Source organism: Lissotriton helveticus, chromosome 4_1, assembly GCF_964261635.1.
Source record: "Lissotriton helveticus chromosome 4_1, aLisHel1.1, whole genome shotgun sequence".
NCBI classification, from domain to species: domain Eukaryota; kingdom Metazoa; phylum Chordata; class Amphibia; order Caudata; family Salamandridae; genus Lissotriton; species Lissotriton helveticus.
The window spans coordinates 1356144451-1356169988 of NC_136063.1; positions in this window are offsets into that span (position 1 = coordinate 1356144451).

A 25538-nucleotide genomic window follows, 5' to 3' on the forward strand; every position below is an offset into this window, starting at 1 on the left:
TTGTAATGGTGAGGTTGCCCTCGAACTCAGGGAGGACATGCTGCTTAATGAATGAATTTACCCATGGGAGGGGTTGGGAGTCTTCTATCCCCTCTGGAACTCCAACGATCTGGAGATTGGACCTCCTCGAATGATTTTCAAGGTCCTCCAGTTTATTCTCAATCAATCAATCATCAATCAAAGACATTTATAGAGCGCACTACTCACCCGTAGGGTCTCAAGGCGCTAGGGGGGGGGGGGTGCCATTACTGCTCGAACAGCCAGGTCTTGAGCTTCTTCCTGAAGGAGAGGTGATCTTGGGTCAGGCGCAGGTCGGTCGGGAGGGAGTTCCAGGTCTTGGCGGCCAGGTAGGAGAAGGACCTTCCTCCTGTTCTCGCTCTTCGGATGCGAGGGACGGCGGCGAGGGCGTGGCTGGTTGATCAGAGGTGGCGCTTGGGTGCGTAGAAGTTGATTCGGTTGTTGAGGTAGCTCGGGCCTTGATCGTGTAGGGCTTTGTGTGCGTGGGTGAGGAGACGGAAGGTGATTCTTTTGTTGACGGGGAGCCAGTGCAGGTCTCTCAGATGTCCGGAGATGTGGCTGTTTCGTGGGATGTCGAGGATGAGTCTGGCTGAGGCGTTCTGGATCTGCTGGAGTCTCTTCTGGAGCTTGGCGGTGGTTCCGGCGTAGAGGGCGTTGCCGTAGTCCAGTCGGCTGGTGACGAGGGCCTGGGTGACAGTCTTCCTGGTCTCGGTGGGGATCCACCAGAAGATCTTCCGTAGCATGCGCAGGATGTTGAAGCATGACGAGGAGACGGCGTTGACGTGTCTGGTAATGGAGAGGGAGGAGTCCAGGATGAAGCCCAGGTTGCGTGCGTGGTCCGTCGGTTTGGGTGCGGTGCCCAGGGCGGGGGGCCACCAGGAGTCGTCCCAGGCGGAGGGCGAGGAGCCCAGGATGAGGACCTCCGTCTTTTCTGAGTTCAGTTTCAGGCGGCTGGTCGTCATCCACTCGGCTACATCTTTCATCCCTTCGTGCAGGTTGGCTCTGGCGGCGGCGGGGTCGTTGGTCAGGGAGAGGATCAGCTGGGTGTCGTCGGCGTAGGAGATTATGTTGAGGTTGTGTTGGCATGCGATGGCCGCGAGGGGGCTCATGTAGACGTTGAAGAGGGTGGGACTCAGCGAGGATCCTTGAGGGACGCCGCAGATGACCTCGGTGGCTTCTGACTTGTACGGTGGTAGGCGGACTCTCTGTGTTCTTCCGTCGAGGAAGGAGGTGATCCATTCCAGTGCCTTCTCCTGGATTCCGACGTTGCCGAGGCGCTGTACTAGGGTGCGGTGGCAGACAGTGTCGAATGCCGCGGAGAGGTCCAGGAGGATGAGGGCCGCTGTTTCTCCGTTGTCCATCAGTGCTCGGATGTCATCGGTGGCAGCGATGAGGGCGGTCTCGGTGCTGTGGTTGGCTCGGAAGCCAGACTGTGAGGGGTCGAGGGATCCATTCGTCTCGAGGAAGGCGGCCAGCTGTTTGTTGACGGTCTTCTCGATGACTTTGGCCGGGAACGGGAGGAGCGAGATGGGGCGGTAATTCTTGAGTTCGGTGGGGTCCGCTGTAGGTTTCTTGAGTAGAGCGCTGAGTTCGGCGTGCTTCCAGCTCTCAGGGAAGGTGGCGGTGTCGAAGGAGGTGTTGATAGTAGTTCTTCCTTTTGGCTGCCTCCTTTACCTCTCCCATGGCCATGTTCATTTGATCCTCCAATACCGATATTCTGGCTTCTGCTTCCTGCAGTCTGACGGGAAATCCTGTCATCACTTCTTCAATTTTTCCCAGTCTCTGCTGCAAAACAACAATTTCCATTTGTCGCGCCTTTTTCAATTTGCGAACCTAATCTTTAATATCTAATTGGAAGACCCCCCCCCCAGTCTCCATATTTGGACAGGGATTACTAAGTTGGTCATCTGCTCCAATGATCATATCTCCTACCCTTACATCCATTGGAACTGGCCCAGCTTCTGGGAGCGATTGCCCCTGAGATCTCGATTGCAGTTGAGGTTGAGATTGAGGTTGGAATTGGGGCTGCGATTGTAGCTGGGACTGAGATGACATTGAGCTCATTGGGGTATTGATCTTGTTCCTTCCGCCTTTGTCTCCCCCATCTTGAACCTGGGAGGATTTTAACCTCAACATTGTTTTTACCACTGTATTCGTGGAGCTTAAAGATATTGAGGACACCGCCACTTCTTGTGCTGAAGTTAAGTCTTGCTGTAAATGCTGGACCCCCATGAGATCCAATTCTGAGTTTCGCCGAGTTGTAAATACATCCTGATCCTTAGTTCTTCTTGTGATCCTATTAAAGCCATTCCTGACCCCGGTTGCGGAGTACTCAATGGTTTGGAGACTGAGGTTGTGGTTGGTGAAGGGGATTGTGACATTTGTAAGGTGGATTTCTTTATAATAGCAGAAAATCCTTCACTCCTTTTACACATTTTCTTGAGCCATCTGTGTCGGGCTGCCTTGTGAAGACATTGCAATGCAGCCTCTGTCTGCTCCGGTGTGGCACAAACCTGTTCAGCCGTTAATTCAGGCAGCCCCTTGTGTTGTGGAGAAGCAGTAATGGAAGGGGACTCGTCTTCAGATATCTCAGGGGTGCTATTAATATCAGGGGAACTCGAAATCTTTCCTTTATCTTTATCCTTATTGGCCAGAAGCGTGGCTTTTTTCGCCCGAGTGTTTTGGCTTTAAGGCGAGCCGCAGCGTCTATTTTACTAGATTTATTTGCAATAGTTGCATCTTTCTGGGGTATACCCATTGTTGCACCTTCCCTTATTTTTGCCTTCTCGCTTCTTGCCTTATTTAAGTATTTTTTTTAAAGTCCTGGCAGCCATATTCTTGATGGATTGTTTGCTCAAGGGGCACTCTAAGTGCACTATGGAGTTTTGACTGTATGAAGGTATTCAAAAGATGTACTGATAGGTACAGCATTGCGCCTTCTACATAGTGGCCACCAAAGCCCAAGGGAAAGCAAGTTGGCAAAACGATGGTTGGTTGGAGTTTATCTCCTATTACCCTCCATATTGCTTCAGTAGATAGGCTGTGTAGACCTGTATGGAGTTTACCCAAAGCGTAGGTCACAGTTTTTCCCCTTTTCTTTCATGTGGGAGATGAGCAGTTTATGCTTTTCGTTGGCTGCAAACCATACGTCCAAGTAGTTGTACTTAGGCTCTCTCCTTATTCTCCGGTTTCCTAGTATCCTTTGAAGTTTGTTATAGAGTATTGGCCATATATGACAACCTTTGACGTAATGCAATTGCCCACCAGCTTGTCCTTAGTGTTATACACATTTAGAGCATCCAGGGCTCTCTGCATTCCCACCTTGGTTTGGTTAGGATCATATAATGTGCATACTGCATTAAAAATAAGCACTTCCGACCAATTTTGGGCACTACTAAAATTGCAGTTGTTAGAGATTGAACTAACTGAGCAGTGCACAGGTTGAAAAGCATTGGCATGAGGACACATCCTTGTTTTAGGCCTTGGTCTAAACTTTGCTGGTTGCCGTATTTATGAAAGCTTAATTCACACCCAGGTTTTAGAATAGAGTGCAATAATTGCATCTAACAGTTTTTCTTTTTTAATTCCCCAGTAGTTTATTCCCTAGAATATGCCGGTTCATCAAATGCCGAGGTTAATCAAAATGCAAAGAGTGGGGTATTCTTAGGCTGGTTAGCCTGCTTCACAAATATGCTAGCACCACAATGTTGTTGGTGGTGGAGCCCCCTTCCCTGAATCCTGATTGATAGAATGGCATGATGCCCTCTTCTCAGACCCAGATTTCCAGATCTTAAATGAGTGCGCTAGTGAAAGCCTTTGCTTCAACGTCCAGCAGTGCAATCATTCTGTAATTACTTTGGTCTCCGTTATCGCCATTTTTGTATATTTTTGGAGGATTAAACTTCACCAGGAATCTGTGACGGTGGCTGTTGCAAAGCAATGCTGTTAAAGTGGGGTGTACTGCGATGCCAAGAATGCATAGTCCTCCTTGAATGCAGCTCCTGGTAGCCCATTTGATCCTGGGGCCCTGTCTTGCCTTATATTCTTCAGGATTTTGATAACCCGGCTATTATCCCCTTGAGTCATGCTGGGTTTAGGACTGGTCATCTGTGAACCCTTGGTTTTAAGATACGATTGATGATACACTGGACTGTCCCATGCCTCAAGTCGAGTGGAGCCACTACCTCTAGTGGGGGATTTGCAGTACAATGCTTTGACATGCTTAACCCAGGAGAGAGCAGTTACAGCATTGCATTTGTCTCGGATGTAACAGTTTAGGTTAATAATAAACTGCTAGAATGAGGCCTGATTATGTATTTTCACAAGGTTAAAAGCATAGACTCATTCTGATTCCTAATGCTGTATTTTATAGTGTCATAGGAGCCTGTTGTGGGACTTTCTGGCTGTGGCTGCTTTGTTACGGTCCTCAACATTACTGTGATGTTTAAATTGTCTATTGGCCTTTATCAGGATTCTTTTACTCTGTTTTACGTCCTTACTATGTTGTTGTAGAAAACTGCTCTGTTTATGTGGTACCTGTTAGATCTGGGGGTCTCTAGTTGGCAATGGTTATCACATTTGTCCAAATAAGGACCCTTACTTCTAAATCAGGATAAGGGGATTACACTCCTTAATATCCCCTGCTCATCCCCTTGGTAGCTTGGCACGAGCAAACAGGTTTATCTCAGAGGCAGTGTGTTAAGCATTTGTGAATATACACAGTAATACAGTGATAACACTACAGATGGACACAACACAGGTTTTATAAAAATAAGTATTCTTTATATAGACTAAACACAAGTCCACAAACAACAAAAATCCACAATACTACACTTAAGATTACTTAAAAGATGATTCAAGTCTCTTAGTTCAAGTTGTTGGTAAATTCGACAAAGTTCTCAACAAAGTACCTGGATGCGTAACGCAAAGTGAACAAACGGCTCGCAAAAGTGGAGATGCGTCGGATCCGTGACCCGGGGGAACGGTTGCGTCCTTCCTCAATGCTTGAGCAGAGTAGGGGACTCGTCATGAGCCGTACCGGTGCGGAGGTGATGCATAGATTTTCGGCCTGCGGGCCCGTTGGGGTGCGCAAGATGGCGCCTTGATGCGATGCGACGATCCGGTTGCGATGCGAGAAGATGGCGCCCTTGATGCGGCTATGCGATGAAGATACCATAACACCCTGACAGCCTTGCGACGACTCTGTACTTTGGCACCACAGCAGGCCCTGCGACGCGCTTCTCCGGTGATGCGATGGCGACTATCTCGATGGCGTCACGCTTCTCCGGTGATGCGACAGCAGGCTGCCTCGATGAACACATGCTTCCAGGGAGATGTGGCGAAGGCTCGCTTCTCCGGCATTGCGACGATTTCGCCTGTGGCGCCGACACACTTCTTCTCGATGCGTCGTGCTTCCAGCTCCCAGCGGCATGCAAGTGACAGCACAGTTCAAGCCCTTGGAGAATATTCTGTAGATGAAAGTCCTTACAAAGTTCCTTCTCCTTTCCCTAGGCAATGAAGCAACCACTGCAGGCCAACCCAGCAAACATCACACTGGCAGAGGGGTAATCCAAACTCCTGCAGCTTCCTTGGTTATTCTCCTTGGCAGAAAGGTTTCTTGTTCCGGAAGTGATCTCGGGCCAGATGTAGGTAGCCAAATACCGGTCGGTAACAGCCGAAAATACCGATTTTCGGCCGTTACCGACGGGTATTTGCATTTCGAGATGTAGGGGCTCAAAAAACTACAGAATCGGTAAATTTACCGATTCGGTAAAGTTACAGACTCGGTAAATTTACCAAATCGGTAAATTTACCGATTTGGTAAAGTTACCGACTCGGTAACTTTACCGAATCGGTATATTTACCGAATCAGAAAATTTACAGAGTCGGTAACTTTACCGAATCGGTAAATTTACTGATTCTGTAAATAAGAAATGGTAAAAATGCATTTTGAGATGTAGGTAACCTCTAAAATAACGATTTTGCATGAAAATCGGTATTTAAGAGTCTTTATTTACCATGGATTGAAAGCAGGTGGTAACCAGGTGCAGGCTATAAAAAGGGGCCCAAAATGCAACAGTTTGACCAGAATGGCAGCATTCTATGTGATTGCGAGGCGGCTACGGCTACAGGCAGAAGGAGAGAGGGTCTGGAGAAGGGTTTACAGACAGAGGATCACCCTTTTCCAACTCACTGATGCAGAGGTACAGGCTACATTCCCAAATCATCCTGGACTTGATCATGGACCTGCACCCACTTTTGGAGCATCCAACCCCAAGGGCACACGCCATCCGACCCCATGTGCAGGTGCTGTGTAGCCTACACCTGCTTGCCTCTGACAGTTACCAGAGTGTCATTGCTGCGGTAGGTGGGGTATCCCAGAGCTGCCTGTCCCGCTTCTTTAGGAAGTTCCTAGAGGCCATGATGCAGCGAATGCATCACTACATCACCTTTCCTGAAACACGCGCAGAATTGCTCAGGACAAAGACAGGGTTCTATCAAATAGCGCACTTCCCCAACGTCATCGGTTGCATTGATGGCACCCACATTCCAATTTGCCCACCTGCTGCCACAGAGTACATCTACAGAAACAAAAAATCAACCCACACCATAAATGTACCAATAATCTGCGATGCAAACTACATCATCACGGATATAGTGGCCAAGTTTCCAGGCAGTACCCACGACTCCTACATCTTCCAGAATAGTGAGATCTACGCACGCCTGACAGCGGGGGAATTTGGCGAAGGCTACTTGCTAGGTAAAACAGTGAGTGACACTCCCTTGATACATGTTTCAGATGTATGTGAATGTGTGCATGTGAGTAACGTTTTTCTCATTATTAAACAGGGGATAGTGCATATGCCGTCCAGTCCTTCATCCTTACACCCTACCTCAACCCTTCAACCCTCAGCCAGAGGCAATACAACAGGGCACACAAATCTACCAGGAACATTGTGGAGCGCACATTTGGCCTGTAGAAAAGCAGGTTCCGCTGCCTCCACAAAAGTGGAGGGGCATGTCAGTACACACCAGTGACCTGCTGCAAGATGATTGCAACCTGTGCAATGTTGCACAACCTTGCCATGAAGAAGGGCACCGAGGTGGAAATATCTGATTATGAGGACAATGATGACAAACAAGCACTGCCTGAACCCAACACTGCAGGAGTTGCAATACCAACAGATGGCAGACACAGACGGGAAGAGATCACACGCAACTACTTTTAAGTAAGTAAAGAAACACAGACAGGTGGAGTATGCACCCAACGCAGTTTAATTTTGTCACTACGCAGGTTCCCAGAGCACAATTGTGCAACTCAAATAATATACATTCAATGATGTTAGTCCTGGGTCACTTCCCCATTAACTGAATTACTCATTTTCGTCAACGCCTACCACAGCCTGATATTTGTGGCTGGCTGTCTTCACTTGGTGTTTGGGCTGCTGCCTCACCCTGGCGCCTGCTGCTCCTCCGTGTCTCTATGACAAGGGGGCTTGCCATGCTGCTCCTACTTGTGCTCCCTTCACTCTCTGGCACATCCAGAGCAGCAGTTTGTGCTGTTTGTGCATTTATCAGCACCTCAACCTCACTGGTCAGACTAGCAATGCCCCTAGTAACCTCATTGCTATTTTGCGTGAGTCCCTACTGCATGTTAATGCATCTACTGCATAGCAGGGAAGTGGCTGTGGCCAGGCGGTTGATGGCTTTATTTTGTTGCTGCGCACGCTGCTTCTCCTTGCGCCTTGATGCAGTTTCCTTATCTAGTTTGGTGCACAGAAGCTGCACCGATTGTGACATATCATGCATCCCTGCTGCAATCTCCTTGTTGACATCAACTAGTTCTCTGATGCCCTTCCCTATGTCGTCCATATTGTAGTTTAGGGTCCTCATTTGGCGTTGGACAGACATGATGGCCTTTCCCTGCATCCTTTGGATCTTCACCATGCTCCCCTCCAGGCCACGGAACACACTGGGACCCTCCACACGTGCAGCTACACTGCTTTCTCGGAGCCTGCGGCGTCTGGAAACAGTACGGGACACCTCTGCACTGGACTGCAGTGCGGCAGTGCTACCTTCACCAGGCAAGGTGTGTGTGTCTTCCCCCTCCATGTCACCTGCTGATGACTCCATTTCCAATAGTGGGACAACAACATGCCTCCTGCTCTGTTGTGCGGCAGGTGTTGTCACAAGCAGTGATGCTGGCATTTCTGGGGATGACAGTAACAGAGGGGATTGTGTACGTTCTGGGGACCCCTGCAACTCTGGAGCCATTTCTGTGTCTTGTGATGGTGGCTGTGTACTTGGTGCACCTGTGTCCTCTGATACATTCTTTGCACTTGGACCTGACTCCTGACTCCCATCCCTCTCTGGTGCCGTGCCTTCAGTCTCCCAGGAACGCCTGCGAGATGTCTCACCTGGGGACATATGAGCGTACATTAGCTAAGTGCTACTGCCTCACAGCCACTATAATGAAATAATTTTCACTTGAACAATGTACATGTTGCCTGCGCTTCTTTCTGTCTGGAATCATTTCCCTAACTTGCTGGTTGCTGTGCTGTATGACATTGTCTTTCATTTCCTGACTACATGTCCCATTATGCATTGCTCCTGTATAGTGTTAGCTGTACTGGACTGGGGTTTAGTTAGCCACATAGGGTAAAGGGAAGGATGATGGTGTGGGGGGGGGGGGTTGCTGTGCATGCGTCTTACCTTTTCTGCTGGCAGCTCTGGCTGAGCTGTCTTCTTTTCCCAGTCCGCAGACGCTTTCAGGTTCTATGGTTGAGCTTACCATCTCCTCCAGGTCAGTTAGGGGGGTGCTGGGTTCTCCCCTCCACCAGTTTTGCTTGCCTGCTTGTGGTGTTCACCAATTTTCTTTTTTTGTCAGGTTCCTGAGGTCGTACCACCTCTTTTTAAGGTCCTCTATATCTCTAGGAGTCACTCCAACTGCATTCACTTTATCTTGAATGTGCAGCCAAATGTTCCTTTTGGCAGATTCAGCCACAGTGAGGGACTGCCTGCCAAACAGTTTTATGTACTCCTTCACCACCTCCTCAACAAGGACCTGCAGCTCCATGCTGCTGAATTTTAGTTTCCTCTTCCTCTCTGGCTGATCTTTGTCTGTGCTGCTTGCCATTTTTCTAATTTAGAAGTGCACAAAACTCTTTCTGCTGCTCAGGGACTCAGCTCAGCTCCAACTGCCTCTCCAGAAGCTTCTAATTAGTTGCAGCTGCCTGTGTAGCCACTTTCTGGTAGGGAGGGGGAGGGTGGTGGCACCTGATTGGCTGCCTGAATCAGTTTCACTTTTCTTTGCTTTCGGATTCGGTATTTACCGATTCGGTATTTACCGAATTGATACCGATTCGGTAAATACCGATTCGGTAAAAACAGAATGACCGATTCCGATTTTTACCGATTCGGTAAAAAATACAGATTTTTTACCTACATTGCATTTACAGACTCATAAATACCGAATCGGTAAAATTCGGTATTTAAGAATCGGTAAAATGCAATTACCTACATCTGGTCCCTAATTTTTGGGGATCAGGGTCCCAATATTTATACCCCAAAATCCTTTGTTCTCTGAAGGCAGAGGGGCCTCTGCCTAGTCCAAACCAGTTCCTGAGCACTTTGTTTACATGACTCTCTTCTTCCTTTCACTGTGCAGGGCAGAGACATCAGCCGCCCCACAGGAGGTGGAGCCAGCACAGGGGAGGGAAGATACAGCTCTGGAGCACTCTGTTGACATGATTCCTCGTCTCCTTTCACAGTGCAGGGCGGAGACATCAGACAAGCCACAGGGGCTGGAGCCAGCATTGTAGAGGGAACAGCCCTATTCAGGTCCCAGGTGTAACGTCTCCCTCGCATCTAGATGCAGATCTCTCTATTCACCACTTGGCTGCCCCAGCCTGTCTCCTGGAATTCCCCAGCTCTGTCACACACAAACCCAGACAAGGAATACACAACCCAGCAGAAGCAGGCTCAAATGTTTAGGCAAGCAAATACCTGTTTTCTAAAAGTGGTATTTGCAAACACAGAATATTAAAATAAACTTTACTAAAAGATGTATTTTAATATTCTGAGTTCAGGCATACTAAATTCGAATTTCTACTGTGTTCCCTGAGTCCGTTAAGATTATAAGAATGTAAAATCTAACTGCCCATTCTAACCTATTGAGAACAGGTAGCCTTCAATATTGAAAAACGAAAATGGCTGTAATTAACTATTAGAACATGCTACACACATTAGACGATGTCCTACCTTATACTTACAATGCACCCTGCCATGGGGCCTACCATAGGGGTGTCTAATATGAAGCAAAGGGAAGGTTTAGGGACTGGCCAGTGGGTGCACTTGGCCAAGTCGACATGGCAGTGCTAGACTGCACACAGGCCTTGCAATGGCAGGCCTAAGACACATTTTACAAGCTGCTTCTGTGGGTGGCACAACCAGTGCTAGAAGCCCACCAGCAGCAATTGACTTACAAGCCCTGGTCACACATGATGCACTGTACTAAGGGCTGACAGATAAATCCAATAACCCAATCATGGAATAACCAATTAGTACATTATTTTTACATAGGGAGCCCTCACACTTTGGCACTGATTAGCAGTGGCAGAGTGCCCAAAGCATAAATCCAGCAAAAACATATCAAAGCAGAGGAGGTAATACGTCAAAAAATGGAAGGGAGACTCACGCCTATGATGTCAGGTCTAACAGTACCCATGTTGCTTTGTGGGTGTCTTTCCTTGCAGTGATTGATACAAGGCTTTTGCTGTTTTCGGCCAGTGTGAGAAAATGTGAGGTCCAGAGCTATTTTTGTTCTTCTATGTGCATTTAGATTTCCCGTTGTATTTATTTTGTGCCATGACACTCTTCTTAGTGATTTGTAAATTTCTTCCTCAGTGGGAGAGCCCAGGATGTTCATATTGTGGGTGTTGAGTGTTTGTAAAGACTGAGTGGCAGTTAGTGGCAAGTGGTCACTGGTGTACTGCTGCTTTATGAGAAATCCAGCATTTGGTCCAAATGGATTTTACGGAGCAGCACATAGTCCAGCCTTGAATTTTTGTTAAAGGGCTTAGGCGTTTTTTACGATAGTGTGTCCATCCTGGGCAGATTTCATTTAGTGAGTTTTAAAGTATTGAATATGTTGTCTGCGGGGGCGCTTGTGCGGTTGCCATCAGAGCTTACCCCTATGTTGTGAGATTTGAAATCCCCAGAAATGATTATCTCGCTAGAGGGGTAGGTGTATATCAGTTCTTCAAGGATATCCACAAGTTCTGACAATTTCCCTAGCCTTGGCGTGTCTTTGCTGTTAAAATACATGTTTATTAGCAATATAGGTATATTATGCCCATTCATCTTTGGGCCACCCAATAACACGGCTTGAGACAATTTTGTAGTGAGTTTGATTCTTACAATTGTTATAGCTAATGTCAAGTTTACGTAGGAGGATAGAGCTCCGGAGTGTCTCCGGAAGAGGTTGGTCTTCTTAGCTGGTTGATGGACTTCCGTGAACCCAGGTATTTATAGCGAGGACCTGGACCAACTTTCTTGCAAGCAGAACAGGTTGCCAACCTGTAGGAATGCTAATGCCTCACTGTTGTTTATGGGTTTATGGTGTTCTTGAGCCCTAATATCTTCCATGATATAGATGAGGAAGGCTTCACCATAGGTGCATTAGTGTGAAGTTCCACCATATTTAGTTTCAGTAGGCTAGGAATGAGCCAAGTTCCTCACTGTCAAATTGGAGGCTAACCAGCCCCAGTCATTTACATTATGTAAGTGTGGCATGTTTTCAATAATTCTGCACTGTACCATTGGCCTATTTGGGTTGAAGAAACACCTGGTGGATTTCAGGTTGGATAAATTAGTGTTGGTGAGTGCAGACAATGTTCCACTTAATTTGCACCTTCTTTGTTGTTGGGCTGGCTGTGTACTGTTTTTTTCCATCAGTATGTACAGGTACCTTTCTTGTCGGGGAGCCTAGAACCTTAGCTGATTAGAGATCTTGTGTTGACAATACTCTAGACTTAAATATATATAGAAATAGTATAAAAAGAAAGACTGCTTTGGGACGGTTCCCTTCTGTAGCCTTTGATATATATGTAATGGTTTCTCATGACTTGGCTGGGCTGTCCATCAAGGCCATTTCTATTCATGGAAGGTTACACTGTGCCATCATTGATCCACTTAGGCTTCATGATGGGACATTGAGAAGTAGCCCTACACACCTGCACCTGCTGTTCTTTCATATTTTCACTTTCCTTGATCCTTTCTCCCTAACTTCCTGTCCTCTCTATGAGTGCCACAGATACTTCAGCCTGCTACAGAAAAAATAATGTCAGTGTCCAGAGATCTCTTGAAACCACCTAAGTAACTGCAATGTGGTACTAAAAGGACATGCATCTCATTTAATGGATTTCTAGTAACCACTAAGGTACCTTGGCATGCTGCAAAAAAAGGTTGTGTCTGACAAGAGGGACCTCTAGTACTAGCCTGAGTCTAAACTTAGACAAAGGTAAACATAGACCTGAAGTCTAATTTTTTACCTAAAGTCTAAGTTTAGACCTAAAGACTGAGTTGAAACCTAAAATCTAAGTTTAGACCTGAAGTCTAAGATTCTGTCTTTTTATCTGAAGTCTAGGTGTAGACCTACATTCTATCTTTATAGCTGAAGTCTAAGCTTAGACCTGAAGTCTAAGCGTAGACTTCAGGTCTAGACTTAGACTTCAGGTCTAAAGATAGACTTCGGGTCCGATTCACTAAGGTAAACTTAGACGTTTGGTCCAAACATAGACCAAACATCTAGGTTTATGGCTTTGGGAATTCAGAAAGGGCATTTACAAGTACCACCTTTATGCCTGCATGAGTTTAGACATAAAGATAGTACTCGTAAATGCCTTTTGTGAATTGTCAAAGTCTGTATATAGATCAAATGTCTAAGTTTACCTTTGTGAATCGGGCCCTTCAGGTCTAAAGTTAGACTTTAGGTCTAAACTCAGACTTTAGGTCTATAGTTAGACTATACATCTAAAGTTGGAATTCAGGTCTAAAGTTAGACTTTCGGTCTGAAGTTAAACTGAATGCCTAATGTTTGACTTTAGGTCTAAACTTATACTTCAGGTCTAAAGTTCGTCTTTAGGTCTAAACTTAGACTTCAAGTCTAAACTTAGACTTTTGGTGTAAATTAGACTTCAGGTCTAAAGTTAGACTTCAAGTCTAAGTTTACCTTTATGAATCGGTCCCTTAAAGTGCAGGCCTGCACACTTCTCTTGTACAGCTATCTTCCTCCACAGGATGGAGGTCAGGGCTGGCTGAGTTGCATCTCATCCACATTTCACAGCAGTTTCCACGGTAACCTTGGCACAACGTGCCTCTCACCAAATTCAGCATGGACTCTGTTCATATAGTGAAGCACCATCCTTATCATATTCTGCTAGAGGTGCTGAACAGCATCTTTAGTTCATCTGGGGAGAAAGAGTTGTCTCTTACGAGCACAAAAATATAACAAGGGCATCATGTTCTGAAATGTGTGACCTTGGAACTAACTGTGCAGATCTCAGGGCGACAATATCTATCAGGAATAAATGCGTGCATGGCACTTGCTTGTCTCAGAGGAAAACATATGTAAACCTCAATTAGAAAATAGGAAGCTAACATGGTGGCTAAATGTAAGCTCTACAGCATCAGAGGATGGTAAGTTTCTGAATATTAATGAATTTACGTTTATGTATAATGAATTGCATACTAGGAATTCTGCCAACTAAGCACAATGTTGCTTCTTCATTATTACATTTTTGGTTGCTACACAGCACAACAACTACAGCTGCAGTAGTGTGCTCTTTCAAAGGGCAAATGCAAAATACCCTTTCTAGTAACATACATTGAGGGAAGATTTACTACCATTTTGTGCTAGATTTGCACCTCAAAAGTGTTGCAAACCGTTGCAAAATGTTTATTTTCAGTTCACTTTCCAGAGCAAAAATTGTTTTGTGCTGGAAACGTGCTAGAAAATATGGCAGTGCATCACTTTGTGCTGATTTGCATTACTTTGCATCAGCGAGGTTTCCATAGAAAAGGCAGGTCTTGAGGAAGAGGGAAGAGATGAGCAGAAAAAGGCAAAATAGTGGGCTGATAAAATGAGTGATGAGAAAAGGCAAATAAGTGGGCAGAAAAAAAAAAGAAATTGCAAAACAGGTCAGAAAATTTTGAAGAAAAGGCAAAACAGAAAAAGAAATGAGCAGAGGAGGCACGAACAGAGGGCAGCAGGTAGACAGGCAGCAGAGGGTAGCAGTCTGCGGGCAAGCTGAGCAAGAGAACAGTTGCAGGCTGACATGAGGACCTGCTCAATGGAGTTGCGCTGCAGCCTCCATTAAGTAGGTCCTGGAGGAGGGTGGAACGCTGGGACACTGGGTGAGAAATGGCAGGAGGAGGGAATCGGCAGGAAGAAGAAAGAAAGTAGCAGGAAAAGACAAACAGAGGGCAGAAAAACGAGCAGGAAAAGGCAAAACAGAGGGAAGAAAAACAAGCAGAAAAGGCAAAACAGAATAGAAGAGTGCAGAACAGAAGACAGAAAAATGAACAGTAAAAAAAAGACAAAACAGAGGTCAGAAAAATGAGCGGGATAGACAAAACAGGACAAGAAATGTGCAGAGGAGACATAAACAGAGGGAAGCAGGTAGACAGGCAGCAGAGGGTAGCGGGCAAGCTGAACAGGAGAACTGTCGCAGTGGGAGCTGTCAGGAGGACCTACACGAGGACAAGGACCTGCAAAAGGACTCTACAGCACTCCACACCACTCCATTCTACGCTATTCCACTCCACGACACTTCACTCTACAGCAGTCTAGTCTATGCCACACCACTCTGTGCCACTACACTGTGTCACTCCACTCTACACCACACTACTCTATTCCATTCTACTCTACTCCAAGTCACTCCATTCTGCGCCTTTCCAGGATACACTATTCTACTGTTTGCTATTCCATTGTATGCCACTCAGCTGTATGCCGCAACACTGTACACTATTCCACTCTATGCACCGCCACTCTACACCACTCCACTCTATGCCACTTCACTCTATGCTATTCTACTGTACACCACTTCAATCTATGTCAATCTACTGTATGCCACTCCACTGTCTGCCACTGCACTCTATGCCACTCCTCTCTACAATATTCCACTCTACAACACTCTACTCCACTCCAATGTAAACCACTCCATTTATGCTATTATGCTCTACACCACTCCACTATGCTTCCACTCCACTCTATTCTATTCAACTCTATTCCACTCCATTGTATGCCACTCCATTGTATGCCACTGCACTCTATGTAGCTCCACTCAACTCAGTTCCAATCTACTCCATTCCACCCTATGCCATCCACTCTAATCCACTCCATGCCCCTTTACGTCACTCCGCTCCACTGTTTGCCAGTGTACTGTATGCCACTCTACTGTACACCACTGCACTCTAAGCAACTCAGCTTTATTCAACTCTACTATACTGTATACCACTCAACTCTATGCCACTGTATGCCACTACACTTCATGCTATTACACTCTATGCCACTAGACTTTATGCACTTCACTATGTTCCACTCTAGACCACTCTATGCCACTCCACTCTGTACCACTCCACTCTTTGCTATTCCTCTCTATGCCACTCCACTATACACCACTGTATTCTATGCCACTGTACAGTACACCACTCTGCTCTACACCATTCGCTCTACATTATTCCACTTTAGGCCACTCTGTGCCACTCCACTCTATGTTATTCTACTCTATGCCACTCCACACTATGCCACTTAACTCTATGCTATTTGGCTCTACTCCACTCCACTCGACTCCACTCCACGCCACCACATTTAAGGCCACTCTGTTTTATATCACCCCACTGTATGCCATTCCACTCTATTCAATTCTACTTTACGCCACTCAACTCCACTGTACATCATTCCACTCTATGCTATTCCACTCTACTCCACTCAACTCCACACCACCACACTTAATGCCACTCAGTTTTATATCACCCAAGTCTATGCCATTCCACTCTACACCATTCCATTCTATGCTATTCCACTGTACGCCACTCAACTACACTGTACACCACTCCAGTCTACGCTATTCCACTCTACCGAACTGCACTCTCCAACACTCCACTCTGTGCCTTTCTGCTCTATGCCACTGTACTGTATATCACTACATTCTATCCCACTCCATTCTATCAAAATCCACTCTATGCCACTTGACTGTACGCCATTCTTCAACACTCCACTCTATGCTATTCCACTCTACTCCTCTCCACTCTATACCACTGTATTGTATAACACTACACTGCACACCACTCCACTCTATGCCAATCTACTCTATGCTATTCCAATCTACACTACTCCACTCTACACTACTCTACTCTCTGCAATTCCACTCTACTGTACGGCCCTACATTGTTCGGCAGTCCACTGTATGCTACTCCACTCAATGCTATTCCACTCTACGCTGCTCAGCTTTATACTACTCCCCTTTACACCCTCCGCTGTACACTACTGCACTGTACACCACTCCACACTACAGTATTCCACCATACACCACTTTATTCTACACTACTTAAAACCACTCCACTCCATAATATTCCAGTCTATGCCACTTGGCTGTGCACCACTCCACTCTACATCACTCCGCTCTACACCACTCCGATCTATGCCACTCAACTCTACACTGTTCAACTCTGCACCACTCCATTCTAGGCCACTCTACTGTGTTCAACTGCACTCTATGCAACTCCATTGTATGCCACTCCACTCTATAGTATTCTTCTGTATCCCACTCCATGCTATTCCACTCCAGCATTCCATTGCACCACTCTATGCTACTCTACGCCACTTCACTGTATGGCACTACACTGTACGCCACTGCACTGTACGATATTCAACTCTACACCACTCTAGTGTACACTACTACACTCTATGCAACTTCATTGTTCTCCACTCTACTCTACGATATTCCACTGTATGCCACTCAAACATACACCACTTGATGATATTCCACTGTATGCACTACAGTCTACAGTGGAGAAGTGTGGCTCAATGGTTAGAGCGGCAGACCCTGATGCAGAGGTCTAGCCCGGGACCAGGGTTCAATTCCCCGCCTCGGCGGATCTTGGGCTCAAAATTCCACGGACCTGATAATTCTCGCCTCGTGCCTATTCCAATCATGGAGTCCCACTCTGCAACTCTTGGCAATAGCTTGCTTAATCTACACAACGGCCCCCACAATGCTAAGGATGCCTGGCCTCCACCTTGGGGGTGCCCAGGAGTGGACACCTCACAGGGAAAGCCAGGATGGGTTCCACAGCGGTATTCGTACAAGCGCCTTGAGACCCTTGCGGGTGAGTAGTGCGCTATACAAGTATCAATTTACATTTACATTTACACCACTCTACTATACACCACTGCACTGTACACCACTCCACTCTATGCCACTCAAACTATGCTATGCAACTGTATGCAAATCACCTACACACCACTCGATGCTATTCCCCTATATGCGACTTCAATCTGCAACTCCATGCAATTCCACAATACATCACTTCACTCCACACCACTCCGCTTCATGCCAATCACCTCTATGCCGCTCTACTCTACACCATTTCAATCTACATCACTCCACTGTATCCCATTCTACTCTGACCTGCTCAAGTCTATGCTACTCCACTCTGCACCACTCACTCACCTCAATTCCATTCTGCACCACTCCACTCTACACCACTCTATTGTACACCACTCCATTGTATGGCACTCCACTCTATGCCTCTCCATTCTATGCTACTCGGCTTTATGCCACTCCACTGTATGCCACTGCACTGTTCTGCAGTGCACTCTATACAACTCCACACTACACTACTCCACTGTAGACCACTTGACTCTACACCACTCTTCGGTATTCCCTCTATACAACTTGACTGTGTGCCACTTCACTGTAGTCCACACTACAACACTCCACTGTATGTTACTATACTGCACTGTACTCTATAACATTGCACTGGTTGACAGCACACTCTGTGATTTGAAGTTTTTTAATCGAAAAATAGAAACAATTAAAATTCAATGTAAAAATCCAAGGTTGAAACTTATTTATAGTTAGGAAAATGTTATGTATTCTTTTTAACCAAGCTTAAACTACACAAACATTATAATTTCCAAAGTATATTTATCCTTTACATTTATCAATTTACTTCAAATTACTATAACTCACGGACCTCGAAACTCAATGTTGTCAACTCAAAAGCCAGTCTACGCCAACTTTAACTCACCACTCTACCATGCACAGTGTTCTCACAAATGATCTTATTTGAAATTTCATAAGTGTTGTTCTAACGCTATGATTTCACCGAGTATAACTGATGTAATATAAAAGGGTATAAGCAGTGCATCGTAAGGGAACAAGTTATAGTTAATGTAATGTCTCCCCTACATAAAACACCTCTTTTAGAAATCGACAGACAGTGGCACCATAGTATACAAATGTCTTCAGGAGAAGGAGTTGCTGTATATGCTTCTACTTGCTGGACAGTCCTTGTTGGTGAGATGGTATGAGGGCAGTGCTTGCTGGGGAACTGAAGGAAGTTGCCCCGTGCTTGGGATGAGAAGGACCTAGTGAGAGTCACCGCTGACAGGGGACATGAAAGTGTTGCTTGCAGGGAAGTAATTGTTCTGTACGTAGCCATGCAGAACTGCCAATCAGGAAGTCTGGTATGATGTCTGTCAAAGTTTCTCACTTCAGGACAGGAAATTCATACATTCCTGACCTTCAAACATGGAAATACCACACATAAGCAAACTCAAAACCTGGCCCTATGCACAATAAGCTTCTGTTTGAAACTGACTTGAGTTGTATAACTCTCAGTGCCTAGCTTTAACCATAGGGTAAGCCACTGAGTGGAGCTAGAGTAAAGGGACCTGAGCAGGTTGAATACACATGTGTAGAATGTGATAGAGGGACTGCTTGTGTAACTCAGAGGCGGAGTACCTGTGTATATGTACACAGGGAGCACTGTCAGAAATATGACCCAATATAAATAGATATGACTGCTTGAGCTTTATAGTTCAACTAGGAATGCAAGAAGAAAAGTCTCTTTTGGTTTTGACTACAGTGTAAATCTGTACTGTTTAACTTATTTTTACACAAAAACGCAACTTGTGCATTTCTAAGCATAGACGGAATCTTAAAAGAATATGTAGACAAAGCGCTACAGCCTTGTTTGTCATATAGGAATCAGCTTCAGGTAAAAAAGAAGTCTGTCAGCGCCTGTGCAGTGACCTCAAAATATACAGATTGGTGTACGTGGTGCTTCAGAAGAGAATATAATTAATTTTGCTAATTTGTTTGTCAGAAGCGAGTAATTAGGGCATTATAAATTTGTTTTGTTGAATCGATAAGATATTTTGTAAAAAAAAAACCCTTGTAGGCACTCCTACCTAATATTGATTCAGAAGAGCAGGAGCATTGCTAAAACACTCTGTTGATGAGGTAGACTGGCACATGCTTGCATTGTGCCTGGGAAACACTGCTGTTTTTACAGCACCTATATGATCTCACTATTTCCTCACAGAAGCTCACTGAACATACAAGATTTGGGTTCTGTTGAAGTCACTCATTCTTGAATGCTCAGTGTGTGTGTGTGTCTGTTTATTTATAATTCTCTTGCTTTTCTAGTACCACATTTATTAGTGGAAGAGCAGCAGTCTCCTACTTCTTCCTCCTACATGTCCAAAGGATCAATGTCACAAACACCTGCATTGTGGAGCTGCACCTCAGAGTAACTTTGATGGTATTCGGAGAGGCAAGCACAAACTAGAAGTGAAATAGTACTGCTGGACTGCTCTGAAATACCAAAAAACGGATTGCTGTATTTCCTATCCTCCAGTGCAACTGTCAATGTTAAAAAATGGAAAACTAGAGGGGTGAAAATGCAGGCATCTGTTAACCATGGAGGCTTTTTTATCTTTTTCTTTATTTGGAATTTTGACAATCTTTTCTCACTTTGTCGCCAGCACACAAAAAAACAGTTTCTAGCTATTCTGGTTCGCACTGGCAGTGTGATTTAAAAGTTTTGATGTGATTCAAACTGATTTATATAGTGCACAGCTACCAACAGGGCCTCCCGGGCCCTGCAACAGAGGGAGCTCGGTTGGAGAGGGAGAATTAAAGTCGCTGGAACAGTCTGGTCTTTGGTGCCTTGGAATAGCCAGGTCTTTAGTGCCTTTCTGAATGATTTTCTTCTGGAGAATCCCGAATTGCAATTGTAAGAGAGTTCCATAGTTTAGGAGTTAGGGAGTAAAGAGAACGTCCTCTCTGTCTGGACTTGTATGTTCTAGAAATTGCTTCTTGGTGTGAGTTAGATGATCTTAACACTCTGAGAGGATTGTAAGGTTGCACTAGTTGTCCTACGAAGATGGTGACCTAAATTTTTCTTTGCCGGAGATGCGAAACATAGCGCTTTGAAATGAATATGCTTCGCTACCGGGAGCCCTTAGACCGAGGGATCTTTAGGAGTGTTCTCAAAACACTGAAGCAGCAGGTTTCCAGTGTCTTAGCTTGTGCTTCGAACTCCATTTTAGCATCAAACCAGAATCCAAGATTGATGGTTAAGCAGTTTGGTTTGGTAATGGTCCTAGGCAACAAGGCCAGCATTGGAAGTCCATGTTTGAATGTCATTAACCCCCAGTATGACCTCTGTGTTGCTTCTATTTAATTTTAAACAGCTGCTTCCCATCCACTGAGCGACTGATTTATGACATTCCTTCTGCTGACTAGAATTTCTATCTCAATCTAGAGTCAGGGAAAAAGCCAGATGTGTATCCTCGGCATATGATATAAGAGTTATTCCAAAGGAGTGTACTGTGTCTGCTAGAGGATGAACATTTATGTTGACGGAGTAAGGGTCAAAGAAGATCCTTGGGTTAACTTCTTTACACACAGGAGAAGTCCCAACTATCTGGAAACAGGCAAAATCTGTTTCCCATTTAAAATAGCTATCATCAGATCACCACCCCCTTTTCCCAAATCGATTTTATCCACACTATGTGTGGGAGGGTATACTCAGACGTGAGTCCCTTGCTCATTGCACCATCAGGATTCAAGCAAGCTGGGCCGACGAAGGCTGTGATGCCAGAAACCGGTCCCCGGAAGCTTGTCTCCTTCCCAGTATAAGAATTGGCTTGGTAGTTTGGTTTGCCCTGTTCCCATCATGCACTGGGACAGGAACAGACTAATTTGCATATAGCCAGGTTCTGAGCTGGGATGGTGCAATGAGCTAAAAAACAGGTGATGGATTAAAACCATGATCTCTTGACTTGGTAAGAGTATTCTGCATCATTCAGAAACTCTGTCCATCACCACCCCCTTTTCCCAAATCGATTTTATCCACACTATGTGTGGGAGGGTATACTCAGACGTGAGTCCCTTGCTCATTGCACCATCAGGATTCAAGCAAGCTGGGCCGACGAAGGCTGTGATGCCAGAAACCGGTCCCCGGAAGCTTGTCTCCTTCCCAGTATAAGAATTGGCTTGGTAGTTTGGTTTGCCCTGTTCCCATCATGCACTGGGACAGGAACAGACTAATTTGCATATAGCCAGGTTCTGAGCTGGGATGGTGCAATGAGCTAAAAAACAGGTGATGGATTAAAACCATGATCTCTTGACTTGGTAAGAGTATTCTGCATCATTCAGAAACTCTGTCCATCACCACCCCCTTTTCCCAAATCGATTTTATCCACACTATGTGTGGGAGGGTATACTCAGACGTGAGTCCCTTGCTCATTGCACCATCAGGATTCAAGCAAGCTGGGCCGACGAAGGCTGTGATGCCAGAAACCGGTCCCCGGAAGCTTGTCTCCTTCCCAGTATAAGAATTGGCTTGGTAGTTTGGTTTGCCCAGTCCCATCATGCACTGGGACAGGAACAGACTAATTTGCATATAGCCAGGTTCTGACTGGGATGGTGCAATGAGCTAAAAAAACAGGTGATGGATTAAAACCATGATCTCTTGACTTGGTAAGAGTATTCTGCATCATTCAGAAACTCTGTCCATCACCACCCCCTTTTCCCAAATCCAGTGTTATCTAACTACAGACCTGTTTAATTGCTACCTGCAGCTCCCCAAATTCTTGAAAAAATCATCAATGTTCAACTCTGATTATTTGGAGACGCATACATTATTAAACCCCTTTCATCATGACTCCACCCATGACACAGCACAGAACAAGTGTTAATGAATGTTGGACTGGATTAAGCTGATCTTGGATCAAGGCCACAATGCCGCCTTGATCCTCTTAGATCTCTCTGTGTCTCTTGATAAGTCTCTCATGAGATTCTGCTGAAACCACTCACTAATTTGGGGATAGAGGGGGTAAACAGGAATTGGTTCAAGTCCTTTTTGGACCATAGAGAGTAGGCGGTCTGGATGAATCCCTTTTCCTCAGAAGTTAAAACACTTCGATTGGGTGTTCCCCAAGAATTATCATTAAGCTCCACACTGTTTAATAAATCAATATTTGTATGTTTCCACTGTCTGAGCTGATGGAAACTTTTGGCATCATTGTCATTTCAGATGCTGATGATAGGCAGCTGCTACTATCTTACTAGGGTGCAGCTGACACAGTAAAGCAGGCTTTTGCTGCCTGCATCGACGCAGTGATGGATTGGATGAAAATCAGTAACTTTCAGCGTATTCCTGATAAAACTGAGGTGTTGTGATTTGGTGCTGACCCGATCCATGGTTGGACCGGGTGTTGGCCTATTGATATCTGGGCCTTCTCTTTGATCTTCTCTCTTTCAAGTCCCAGGTGGGTTTAGTGGTAAAATCTTGTTTTTGGATTATGAAAACTCCAAAGCTATTCCTCACTATACTACCTTGGGAAGCTCAGTCATCTCACGCCTTGATCATGTCAACATTGTTTATTTGGACTGGCAGGATTATCTTCTTAAGCATTTGCAACTAGTGCAGAATGACACCCCTCTTATTTGAGCTTTCCCGGTGCTTGGCCATCTCTTCGTACTTATTGGAATTGCACTGGTTACTAGTCAAAAAGAGAATTTGTTGAAGATATTGGTCGTAGTCCATTGGGCTTTCTATGGCAGAGGGCCAGAGTATTTGTCTGTCAGACTGCAGCAGCACCGTCCAGCTAGGATGCTTTGCTGAAGTGAGGCCCAGCTGATACTGGTATCCCACTTTAAGTGAGTGAGGATAGTAGGGTCATCTCTTTTATTTGTACCACCTGTAAAAACCTGGAATGCTTTACAGTTTCAACTTAGGGCCCTGTAGGAAGAAACAGGCTTTGGAAAAGTTTAAAAGCGCATCTGTTTGGAACATAATGATTTCTCCTTTACCTGAGGATACCTGTAGGATCAGCACTGGGACATTCACTGAGTAGCTGTGTGCTACATAAACCTTTTCACTCATTAATTAATCCATTCATTCATTCATCGACCCACACATTGCAGGGAACACATCAGAGTCATAAGATCGCTCAAAAATCTGAAAACTGCTGGTGTTTAAATAAGAGGCAAAGCGAACCCAGGTGTGGTCGATGATTCCTACCACTTGCAGTCTCTCCAGCTGTACACTGTGAGAGACAGTGGCAAAGGCAGCGCTGATACCAATATGATTATGGCCATCATTCCGCCCTTAACCAGTATCATCCTTAGCTCCTCAGTGACTGTTAACAGTGCAGATTCTGTGCTATGATGTGGCTGGAATCCATACTGAGATGAATGGAGGATGCGGGGGTCTTCTAGATAGTCCTATAATTTATGTTTTACATTTTTCTCTAGCATTTTAGCTGTAAAAGGAAAGAGAGATATCAGCCTATAACATTCTGCTACGGCTGGATCTAAAGTATGTTTCTTTAAATGGGGTTTGACTAACACATGTTCTCATGATTTAGGAACAGGAGTCGTCTGTAGGGAGATACTTAGTAGGGTCCGCAGTACCCAGTAAGTAGCTGAGACAAGCTACCTCATCAAATGTGGGTGGTGCTGGATCTAGTTTGACAGAATTAGCTAGATTTTAAGATTTACCATTTCTAATGGTGTTAAAAGAAGACAAACTACTCCTTTTAGAGATTGGTCCCATTGACCTACTCTGGGTCTCATACGCAGGCGAGTGGGTAGAAAATTCACCATGTTCTTTTCAAAGAGAGTTCTTAACTGTTTGCAGTGTAGTATAGAAAGTGTATTAATATGGCTTTTGTGGAAGGACCTATTAATGCATCAACCATTACAAAAACCCCTCTTTCTGATTTGGAGGATTGATTGGCTTCGTTGTGAAGAAGGCAACACTTGTCTTCCTAATTTCGAAATAATAATTTTAATGGCCTTTTTGCACGACCATTTGCACAGTCATATTTTTTCTACAGTACAATTTCAGAACTTTACATTCTTTTTTGATGTTTCTTAGATGAGTGTGATAACACAGGAAGCGTGAAATGGAGAATACCGGGTCCAGTTATGTCTCCCACAGCATGTGTTTGTGAATTTACCAGGTGTTGGATTTGTAGTGTGGCCAGGTCCTGTATCAGTAAGTTGGCATGAAGGCATTGTTTAGGTGAATATAAAGGTCTTGAATAACCACAAAGTTTGATGATTTAAGGGCTTGCACAGCAGTAGCATATGGTAAAGCTTGAAATACATTTGATACATTGCCTGGAGGTTGTTAAAGTAGAGCCTTTGTGTTATAAGCTGGGTTTCTGGTTGGCAGAGGTTTGCACCCTGTCCACGCAGGAACATCAATCGTAGTTAAGGGAAGTCAGTAAACACTTTTTAAATTAACCTGTGCTCATCCTCTGGTAGCTTGGTACAAAGAAGTCAGGCTTAACTTAAGAGGCAGTGTGTAAATTATGTGTGCATCGCTTTAAACAGTAACATGGTGAAGACATCACAAAAGGAATCCACACCTGTTTAGAAAAAATAGAAAATACTTTTCTAAATAAAACCAGACCAAAACAAAAATCCACTGAGTAGAAGTTGAAATATGATTTCTTAAATGTTAATTGACTCTTTAAGTGCTTAGAAGCAGTAAGCACTTAAAGAGTCAATTTGCACTGGCCCGCACAAAGTCAAGAGTTTGGGCTGACCGCGATGGAGCTCGTGCTCAAAACAGGAACCACAGACGGCCCCTTGAGCAAAAGTACCTTGATCCTGGGTACCAAGATGTGCTGGTGATCCTCACGCAGTTGGGGTGATGCGCCAGAGTTCTCCATATAACAGCTGTGATGCAGCGGACCCGTGAGCGATGTGCCTGTTCGAAGGTGTGGTGATTCCGAATGCGATGCGCTGGGTTTCCCCATGTTGTACAGGCAATGTTTCAATGTTCACGCAGTGGCGTCGATGCTTTGGTTCCGATGTTATGGTTTTAGAGACGATGCAGCAGCTCCAGTGCGATGCATGGATCTTGTTCTTGCAATGGCGGGATTCATTGGTTCTGATCGGCACAGCGATGTCAATGTGTGGGTTCTG